The following is an 11,186-nucleotide window of genomic DNA, read 5'->3' as shown; positions in this document are numbered from 1 at the left end:
TTGATTTGATTCCAATTCAAAGCGATACTATATAAGGATTCTGAAGCTATAAATCTTTACAGGAGCAGAAAGCCCCATCTTTCTCCCACAGAGCAGCTGGTGGTTTTGAACTATGGACCTTGAATTGCATTTAACAGTTCAGTGCTTAACCTACAGCACCATCAGAGCTCCATATTCACAAGAAAATTATATCATCTATCTATCTACAGATTTAAAAAGGTATGAAATCCAGACATTTCTCCTAAGTCTAGACTTCAATATCTCATATGCAGTTTCACTTGGCCCCAAACTTTCTGATCATCTTTTAATCCTTTGTTTCATTATTTTTATATGTCACTGAGAAAATGAATGCAAAGTTCAAGTCTTTAAACGATCAACACTCATTAAGCGTTTTGTTTTTATTTTCTACTCAAGATAGCATTAAGAGTTATTACTGGCACTAGTTTCTATGCTGTCTGCCAGTGAGGTCTCATCTATCATTGCAGAAATCCTAACATAGAAATTATTCCACCCATCCTCCTGCACAAAGGGAATGACAAAGTCTGGCCCAGGACATTCTCAAATTGCAAGCATAGGGAAATAAATATTGACTAAATATGGAAAGAACTCCATATTCTAATATCATTTCCTTATCTCCAATAAATAATCTCATGGGCAAAATGTACAATAGAATGAATGTAAAACTAATGTTCTCCAATGTAAACTATCACGTAATTCACAATAAAACATTTAAGAAAAAAAAAAAAAAGTATTTTAGTGTTCACCAAATATTCATATATGTGAAAGTAGTATTACCCCTTGGGAAATATACAAAAAAAGCTCTTCTGCTATCCCGTAAGTTTGTCCAAGAATCTCTGGCACCCTAATATGAGAGAAGAAAAGGTAAATTCAGAGGACAACATATTCTATGGCTTGTAAGAAGCTAATACATAATAGAGTTCAAACTGTGTTCTGGGAAATCTAGGACAACACATTGTCTTTTGTTTTGTTTCAAAGCACTTAATGTTCTTAAAAGGCTTTGATATATTTAAATGAGATAATACAAACAAATCACTTAGTATTCTGATGGGCAAATAAAAAAAGCCTAATATCTCTCTCATTAACAATTTGAAAAATAATTAATTTAGATAGCTACTTTGCACCTCACTTTTTGCCAAGAAATTAAGTTGTGTGCACATAATTAATAACTATTTTTGTCCTTTAAAAAATTAGATGTCTCTTTTGCATGCTAATGAACAAGCTTTCCCTTTTCTCAAAACTAATTAAGAGCCACATTACAAGGATTCACATTACACTTGAGTTTTATTTGAGGTGACATCGCATGTCTTCAACATGCATTTTTTAAAATACAATATTAAAATCCAAACAAATTTAAAGTAATGTCTAATTGTTATTGACTAAGCTAGGAAATGTTCCAATTAAAAATATTTTCCAATTCCATGATGAAGATATGAAAATACAAAGAGGGAAGAATTGCTTTAGCTTTACTAGAATACAAACAGCTCTTACATCTAGAAAGTGCACAAATTTTAGTGTTAAACTGAAGTCAAGGGATAAGTGTAAAGATTTTTAAAAGAAACTGCAACAAGCCAAATCATAAAAATGTAGGTATGGCATGCTGCTGTAAATATTTCTGGCAGTTATGTCTGTAATCCTAAATCTGAGCTACTGAAACACTGTAATACAATAATAATAAAAGCAATGCAGTGTGAGCACAAGGTCTGTCAAATTTATGATGAGCTAGTGTCTTTTCTGAAAGGAATACACCAAACCAAATTAGTAGAGATGAGATTAATAGAATTTCATCAGTTTCTAGAATGTAGACTATAAGCAGCCTCATAAATTTCCTGTGTTCTGAAAGGCAATGGCTTTAGCCCTTTCAAACCAAAGCACACAAATGGCCATGAGAAGTGTCCTTAGTTATTAAGAAGAAAAGTTATTCTGTGGTGTCTTAGGTGAGCAAGGGTAGGAGATGAAGTTTCAGACAGTATTAGTACCCTACCTCATAGGAATATATGTCATGGTTGTTAGACTTAGACTCTAGAGTTTGATTTCTATGTCCATCAACTGTCTGTTAGTTTTCCTACTATGGTAATTTTTGTGTCACTATGATGCTGGAAGTTATGCTATCAAAATTTCAAATAATAGAAGGGTCCCTATCATGAAGAGTTTTCAGTAGAACTTCTATACTAAGATAAACTAGGAAGAAGGGATTGGCAATCTACTTCTTAAAAGAAAATTCAGCCAGTTAAAACCTATGAATAATAGAAGAAAATTGTCTGATATATGGACAGAAGACGAGCCCCTCAGGTTGAAAGTCACTCAAAACACAAATGGGGGGAGAACTGCCTCCTCAAAATTGAGTCCATTTTAATAACATGGATGGAGTTAAGCTTTTGAGACCATCATTTGTTGATGTGGCATGACTCGAATTGAGAAGAAACAGTTCCAAACATCAATTAATAATCAGAACATGGAATGTAGAAAGTATGAAATTAGGAAAATTGGAACTTTTCAAAATGAAATGGGACCCATAAAGATTGATATCCTAGGCATTAGTGAGCTTCAATGGACTGTTACTGACCACACTGAATCAAACAGTCCTATGGTTTACTAAGTCAGAAATGACAAACTATAAAATAAATAGTGTCACAATCATCATCAAAAAATTTCAAGATCTATCGTGAAATATATACTGTTAGATATAGGATAATATCCATATTTCTACAAGGAGTACCAGTTAATATAATTCTTATTCTAATTTACCCACCAACCAATAATGCCAAAGAAGGGAAAAAATGAACTTCTGCAGTTTGAAATTTTATCAACTTCTGCAGTTTGAAATTAATCCAACACATAATCAAGTTGCATTGATAATTATCAATCATTTTAATGTGAAAGTTGTAAATAAAGAAAGATCAGTTGTTGTAAATTATGGCCTTGGTGACAGAATTAATACAGGAGATCACATTATTGTATTTTGCAAGGCAATATACTAACAATTTACTTCTTAAAACATGAATGGTAACTGTGTGTATGGACCTCAAATCATGAAATACACAGGAATCAAAGTGACTACATGGTTCAAACCAAGGAGCTCTGGTAGTATAGTGGTTACGAATTGGGCTGTGAACCACGAAGTCAGCAGTTTGAAACTACCAGCTGCTCCTCAGGAGAAAGATGAGGCTTTCTGCTCCTATAAAGATTTATAGCCTCGGAAACCCTGTTCAGGATTGCTATGGGTTGGAATTGACTCAACAGTACACAACAACAACAACATCTGTGGAAAGAGAAGAGAGAAAAGCTCAATATCATCAGTCAGAGCAAGACCAGGCATTAACTACTGAACAAAACATCAATTTCTCACGTCCAATGTCAAATTAAAGCTGAAGAAAATTAAAACAAGTCCACCACAGCCAAAATATGCTCTTGAATATGATGTTAAATGCTGTCGAGTCTGTTCTGTCACATAGCAACCTTGTATAGCATTTCCGAGGAGCAGTTGGTGAGTTTGAGCAGTGTGATTAAAACAACCTTGCAGTCCAGCGCATTAACCCACAGCACCACACCAAGAGTCCATTGTTTGTTGCATATTCTTCTTAATGTCATCTCCTCTTACTTAGTTGCTAGCATCTTAAGTGAGAGTTTAGTTCAAAGACTTGCAACTGGTCCTTGAAGGCTAACATAAGGTCAGCATTCAGAAACATATGTCATGTTCTATAGACCTAATGTAGGTTATAAGATAAACACGGGACTGCTAACCTCAAGGTCAGTGGTTCAAACCCACTAGTTGCTCCTTGGAAATCCTGTACAGTGTGACTATAAGTTGAAACTGACAGGAAGACACTTAACAACAACAATAAGTACCTGGAGTCCTGGTTTGGCGCTCTTGGATAAGCACAGGACTGCTAATCAAAAGGTCGAAGGACACTCTATACAAGGTCTCTGTGCATCAGAACTGACTCAGTAGTACTTGACAACAATAAAAATAGTAAATACCTAAGGAGTTCTAAACCCAGATTTAATATTCATTCTTTGAGCATCAATTTAGTCAAGACTCTTTTAAATTAAAAAAACAAAAAACAAAAAACAAAAAATCTAAGATGTACTTCCACTTTCTAATCCCTTTTCATTTTATATTTAATTAATGAATTTAATTTGCTATGAATCTGATGCTTAATTTTAGAAACACAATGAATAATTCACATTTAAATGAATAAGAATTAATATCTAAGAATGAGAGTCTAAATATGTACACTATTTAATGATAACACATTACCCATAATTTTTCTATAACAAAATAGAAACATTCCCTTTACTTTTGAAAATCTGCATCTTATTTTTAAACAATGATCTGAATACTTGGTTCTATGTTTGTAATGAGCATGTTTATATCTGATGATATCTGTTAAACAGTTGGTGCTGGGGTACAAATTTGGGTATATATAATTTTGGAAATACATTCTGGGAGGGTGGCCCAGAGTATTCCCTTCCCAAATCCTCAAGTTTTCAACATTTTCAACCTTCTTTCCTACCATTGTTTTAATCAATTTTCCATAATTTCAGCTTGAAACAAATTGTATTGACACCTTCATAATAAAACAAGAAAACACTTTTTACTGAATAGCCATAATCTATGCAACTTCCTTTATATTTTAAATGGTGAAAGTGGAATCTTGAATATCTACTGTTGTTGTTACTAAGTGTCCTGACTCATATCCACCTTGAATAAGTTTTCTGAGGATCAACTAGTGTGTTTGAACCACTGACTTTTTGGTAAGCAGTACAGTACTTATCTGACAGACCCACAGACTTATATTGTCAATTCTATGTGTCCTACTTGGTAAACTTCCATCCTTGTTTTAACTGTCATCTAATCTAACTAATATACACGTGTAAATATATTATCACTTCAGTGAAAACAACCTAAATAAAAAAAATATAGAGTCAAGCAAGAGAATTTTCATTTATTTCCCAAACCCACAAACATCATTTCTAAGAACAAGCCACTGTTGAAAGTTTAATGTATATATTTTTTGTCTTCTCCTAGGCGTTCATGTATGTGACACACTTTTTGACATAAATGTCATGGCACCATATGAGTTTCTGTGAGTTTCTATGATCACCTATTTATATTTCATCTTTAATTGTAATTACTTAAGCTATTCCATAGTATATATGTAGTAGCTGTAGGATAAGCAGTGAACTACTAGCCACAAGGTAGACAGTTCAAACCCACCCCATGGGGAAAAGATGAGGCTTTCTGTTCCAATAAAGGTTACAGTCTCATAAACCCTATACAGGGTCTCTATGAGTGGGAATTGATTTGATGACAGTGGGGTGGGTAAGACTGAGGTATTCTTTTTTTTTTTAGAAAAAGAAAATCAATTTTTAAAGAAACCATTGTGGAAATGGTTTTAATTAAGTAGTCTTTCATAGTTTGTATACAGTTTAGTAAAATTTGAAAGAAAAATAGCTAGATGTTGAAAATGCCTCTTATCTTAAATATTAAATTAATGCATTTGATAAAGTTTAGATAGATGAAAACTTAGTGTAAACTAAATAAAAGTTAATATATATTTTATATCATTTTGTAATTTATCAAATTACTTTGAATTTCTTATTTCATCCCATGTTTCATGATAGATGATCTTTTGAGGTATTGTATTAAGAGTTTCTCTGGAAAACTGCTTCTCTGGGAACTGCAGATACTGGAATAAAAGCCAGTCATAATAACAGTTTCTCTCTTTGATCGCCAAACTATTCTGCAAAGTATTTGTAGCCTTAAGTACAAAGAATAATAGAGGCAGCTTGATTTTAATATAATAAGTTAAATCCAATATTATGGTTGAAATGCAAGAGTGCACTTAGCTTTTCAGGAGAATTATTTGCTCCTGTAAAGATTTACAGTCTAGGAAATCCTATACAGGGTGGTTATGAGTCAGAACTTCCACCTCCACCACCACCACTATATCTCCTGGCCAGGTTTTGTACAGTTTGGTAGTAAATCCAGCTGACAGTATGAAAGCAATGACTAGGCCCTGCCTGATACCATAAGATGTAACCATTGAGTTTGGGAATCACTTCTTTGCCTTGTTTGTGTGCACATGGAAGAAAACAGTTCACTTGGGGGCCTGATGACTCCCCTTAGTTTCTTCCATCAGGGTGTATGGGATCCTGCCTGTATTCATGAGAAATAATAACTCCAGACTGTGCTTACGGACAGTCCCATTTGTTCAAACCCAGACAGACTATAGAGGACATGAATCAGCAGTAAAATTTGCTATAATTTCACCTCTACTTTTTTTTATTGTTGTTGTGAAAACATATAAAAACATTATTTGCTATTTCAACATTTTTCAGGTGTACAATTCAGTGACACCAATTACAATAACATGTTGCACAACCATCATCAATAACCCTAACCTAGTTTTCTATTACTAGGAGCAAAAAGACAATGCTTTGCAAACAATGGCTCCCTCTTTTCTGCACCCTCCCACCCTTAGTAAACACTAAGTTGGATCTCTATACATTTACTATTCTAGGTATTTCATATAAGTGAGATACAATGTTTGTCCTTACATGATTGGCTTACTTCACTCAGCATATTGTTTTCATGATTTATTCATGTATCAAGACTTTATTTATCTTCATGTTTTCCCTTTACTCCGCATAAAGAGTTTCCCATATGGAAGGAAAAAACAAACTTTAGCTCCATCTCATGAACACAGAAATCATCCTAATTCTTAATCATCCTAATTCATAAAGAATCAAAAGTCCTTGAAAACAACCTAATTCATAGAGAATATATAGATCATTTTTCATAGTAACTTCTAGTATAAAAACAATTTTTCCTTTTCTTTTACACACGGACACATACATTCATATGCACACATCCTTGCCCATATAAGATTATGTTAGTATCTCAGAAAAAGTCATTTTAAAATGAACTTACAATCTATGTCAGGTAATATAATCATCAGCATGATAATATAGGAACATTTTTCTCCTTTGCATGATGCTAAGTGCCTCTCTCACAAAACTGCTATTTTTTTAAAGAAATGTATTTGTCCCAAATTATTGTATTTTATTATAAATTCAGTGTCTCTAATGTGGGATCAGGGGCCATCTTTTCCATGAGACTAACTAGTTAACAGAATTCACTTGAAGTTCATCTCTTTGGTCATCTTCATGATTTTTCTGATTTCTGATAAGTGTAATAATATATTACAAATGCAAAATATGGACATTTTGCTCACACAGTTTTAATTTCATGTTTAGTTATAATGACCCTTGGTGGTTGATTATTTCTCTGAATGAATTTGTACATCAATGAATTTCTAAGAACACTCTTTTCTCAGATCTTAATGATGAACTATGATTGTTCTTTAAATTTTAAATAAGTGTACTTAACTGAAATTCTAAATTAAGCAGTACATATTTTTTGCTTTATAAAATATTAATTTTCAAAAGATGAAAACTAAGATGCACATTTGTGTAAGTATAACAGTACTAGTACTAATAGTAACTGATATTGATTAAATACTTACTATATGCATGTGCTGATTTAATTTCATCTACCTCTTTGAGGTAGATTCTACATAATTCACTTTTCTAATTAAAAAGAGTCAAATAAAATACACAACTTAAATGCCCTATCCACTTTCACAAAACTATTGATAATATGCACATATATTTGCATAATCAAACTTTAATGTAGGGAAAATACATTTTAATAAACACACATCTCATTTCAAAACATGGCTTTAAAAATAGTCTTAATATACCCTGAAAAAAAAAATCTATAAAAATAGTCTTGAGACTATGGAGCTGAGAACAAAGTGTCCAGCTGATGTGAAGTGAAGGGAGACATACAAGAGTGCCCAAACTTGTAGATAGGACCCATTTGACCTGGCTTTGATGACTTGATGATTGGAATTCAACTAGAGGACTTCCTACAATTTGATGAACTTGACCTATACTTGTGGATGTAGTAGCTCAAATCCCAAGTGAGAGAGAAGTCTTCACATCCCAAATCAATCCTATCTTCTCTGTATACAGGGTTGAGAGGGACAGGCAACTTAGACATTGGCCCTAAAATGGGAGGGATTATAAATGCATGAAAGGAGCTCTGGTAGCGTAGTGGTTACGAGTTGGGCCACCAACCTCAAGGTCAGCAGTTCGAAACTACCAGCTGTTCCATGGGAGAAAGATGAGGCATTCTGTTCCCATAAAGATTTACAGCCTTGGAAACCCTGTGCAGGGTCACTATGAATCGGAACCGACTCCATGGTACTTAACAACAACAACAAATAAATGCATGAAGTGACTGGCTTACAAGTTTTCAAGAGGGAGTTTAGTTTTAGAGTGTGCAGGGGAAGGTAGATTCCCTACTGAATAATTTTCATCTTGTCTAGATGGCTCTGGGGAAAGGAGATAGGGATAAAATTCTTATGATTCAATAGTGAGTAATTGTTATAACTAATTGTGACTGTCACACAGTAAAGGTAGAAGTTTTGTAACAAAGAAGGGAGTAATCTTGCAGTCAGTCCAGGAACAGAGAACCCTAGGATCATCAAGGGAGAGGAGCTCAAGCAGAATGTGGGACCCTATCTAGAGAAGCAGCGGCACCAGAGATGGAGGCAGAGATGAGATCATGGAGAGAGAGAGCAGCTGAGGACTCTAGACTCATGGAAAGAGAAAATCTGTGTCCTGGCAGCCAAGTGCTGGTGGCCAGGGGGCAGTCTTGCAGAATGTGTTCTTTGGTTGTTTAAATTATTATATATTTCCGAGTGTTTTGTGTACCCCTCCAAAACAACAACAACAACAAAAAGAGCAAATACTCTTGAACGATGATGCACAGAGGCGACTGTAAAACTGATGTTCCTCCATGTAAACTAATCACTCAATTCACAATAAAAACTTAAGAAACAAACAAAAAGAGTCTTGATTTTAATCAATATTCAGAGGTTACCCATTGTCATCAACTTGATTTGAATTCACAGTGACTCTGTAGGACAAAGTAGACTGCTCCACAGAGTTTCTGAGACTGTCAATCTTTGTGGAAACAGCTTTCTTCCTAGGAGCAGCTGGTGAGTTTCAGTTAACTGCCCAATGTTAAACCAATGGTTTTAGCAGGTCTCAGAGATTACTTAACATGTAATAGAAGGAACAAGATAATCAAGGACTTTAAAAATAATTTTGCTTTCTTTCTAGAGTAACAAACCCATACTAAATGGAGGTTGGTACCAGACATAAATACTATTGTACACATAATTCAGCAATAACAATAACAACAATGTTCTATTAATGTATACTTATATAGACATGCAAATTGAATGGGTGTGGGAAGGAGAATGGTACTATACCTATAAATATGTATATAATTTGAGAGGTATTGCCTGGGGCTCAGAAACATTGTTTTGGAGGACTTTGAGGTCAATTGCTATATTATAGTCCACAAAAATAATGCTCTACATTCTGCTTTTTTAGTAACAACTGGGGTCTTAAGAGATTGAGATTGGTCATCTAAGGTTTTATTACTGGTTTCTCCTAATCAGGGGAAAAGGAGTAAAGAAAATAAAGATGTATAGAAACAATTAGCCCAAAGGACTACATGAACCTCACTCTCCAGAAGGGAACAGAAGAACTAGATGGAATCCAGCTACCACCGCCAAATGCTCTGAAAGGGATCACATTAGACGGTCTTAGATAGAATGGGAGAAAAATGTCGAACAAAACTTAAAATCATAAAAAACGAACAGGTTTACTTGCCAATAAACATTGGTGGAATCCCTAAGGCTCTGACCCTTAGTCTGCACGCCTTAGAATAATCAACCATTTGAGGCCAATAGAGCAGCATTGTCTCCGGACCAAGTTCAGAAGTCAGGAAGGATTACGGACAAGGAGAAATGGAAACAGGAAACACATGATACAAGTGGGTTATGTGATGTTGTATTATGGGGGTTGCAATCAGAGATATGAAACAAAATACATATGAATTTTGAATGGAAAACTGATTTGCTCTGTAAACCATCACTTAATTCACAATAATAACTTAAAAACTAAAAATAAAAGGTTATAGGAAAAAAACACACGGCATAATACTTATGTAGCTCTACTAAAAAGAATACTATTGGCTATAAATTCATGCAGACTTCTAATTTAAATTCCATACAAATCAGCTGATAAATAAATAAGAATAAGGAAAAAAATATAGATGCACTATCTCTGGTTATTAGGTATTATTTATTCTATTTCTGTCCCAACTCAAAAAAATATTTTGGGTAAAAATATTATTTAAAGCTGTCAGTTACACATACTCTTAGAAATTAGACTTTTCTTCTGTTCACTGGGCAGTTTAAATAGCTGTCTTTAAATTTTTCTTATGGTTGTATCTGAAAGATGCAAAGTGACCTGAGGAGGGAGTCAGGTTGACATTTGGTCATGGAGAGTGGATGCTGAGCGTAATGTGTTGCTGCTCTCTGTGAGGCAAATTGACAACTCAAAGAACCAGCATCATCTGCCAATAAGTCAAGATATTGGGAACTGGTAGTGCAAGTCAGAGAAAGTTAGAAAGCAGCTGTTCATAATACACCTGGCACAAGCTGGTTCTCATCAATACAAAATTACAGTGGAATTTCTGGGGAATTCTATGTAATAACAACTCCATAAAACTTAATGAATTTAATTTGATCAAAGTGATGACAGTTAAATGACATACAAATACATGTTAGATCTTTACCATTTTGATTCTCACCAGCAACCTCAAGCAAGACATTCTAGCTCTATTTTTCTCTAACGTTGCTACATCATATTCCAAAATATAAGCACTGGACCTCAAGGATGATTTGAACCCTATGGTCAATGGTTTAAACTTACCAGCCACTTCCTGGAAACTCTATACAGGATCGCTATGAATCAGAACAGACTCGACGACACTTAGCAAAAACAACAAAAGAAAAAGTACCCATTATTCCACAGGCTGAGATTGTATTTATGCAATAATTATATAAACATCTAGTTTTGAAAGTTGATGAAAAGGAAATAGTTCATTGCTTTGGCAAGGAGATTGATTAGTATATGGACATTTGAAACAATTAATTCAATAAAACACAATTGATGAATGAATATGTGTTGGAGCAGGGTGAGGGTAGGGTGTAGTTTTTGTGGTAAACCTTATGTAA

The sequence above is a fragment of the Chrysochloris asiatica genome, unplaced genomic scaffold (assembly GCF_000296735.1).
Source record: "Chrysochloris asiatica unplaced genomic scaffold, ChrAsi1.0 scaffold00136, whole genome shotgun sequence".
Classification (NCBI taxonomy): Eukaryota; Metazoa; Chordata; class Mammalia; order Afrosoricida; family Chrysochloridae; genus Chrysochloris; species Chrysochloris asiatica.
Note: the sequence above shows the minus strand (reverse complement) of the source record.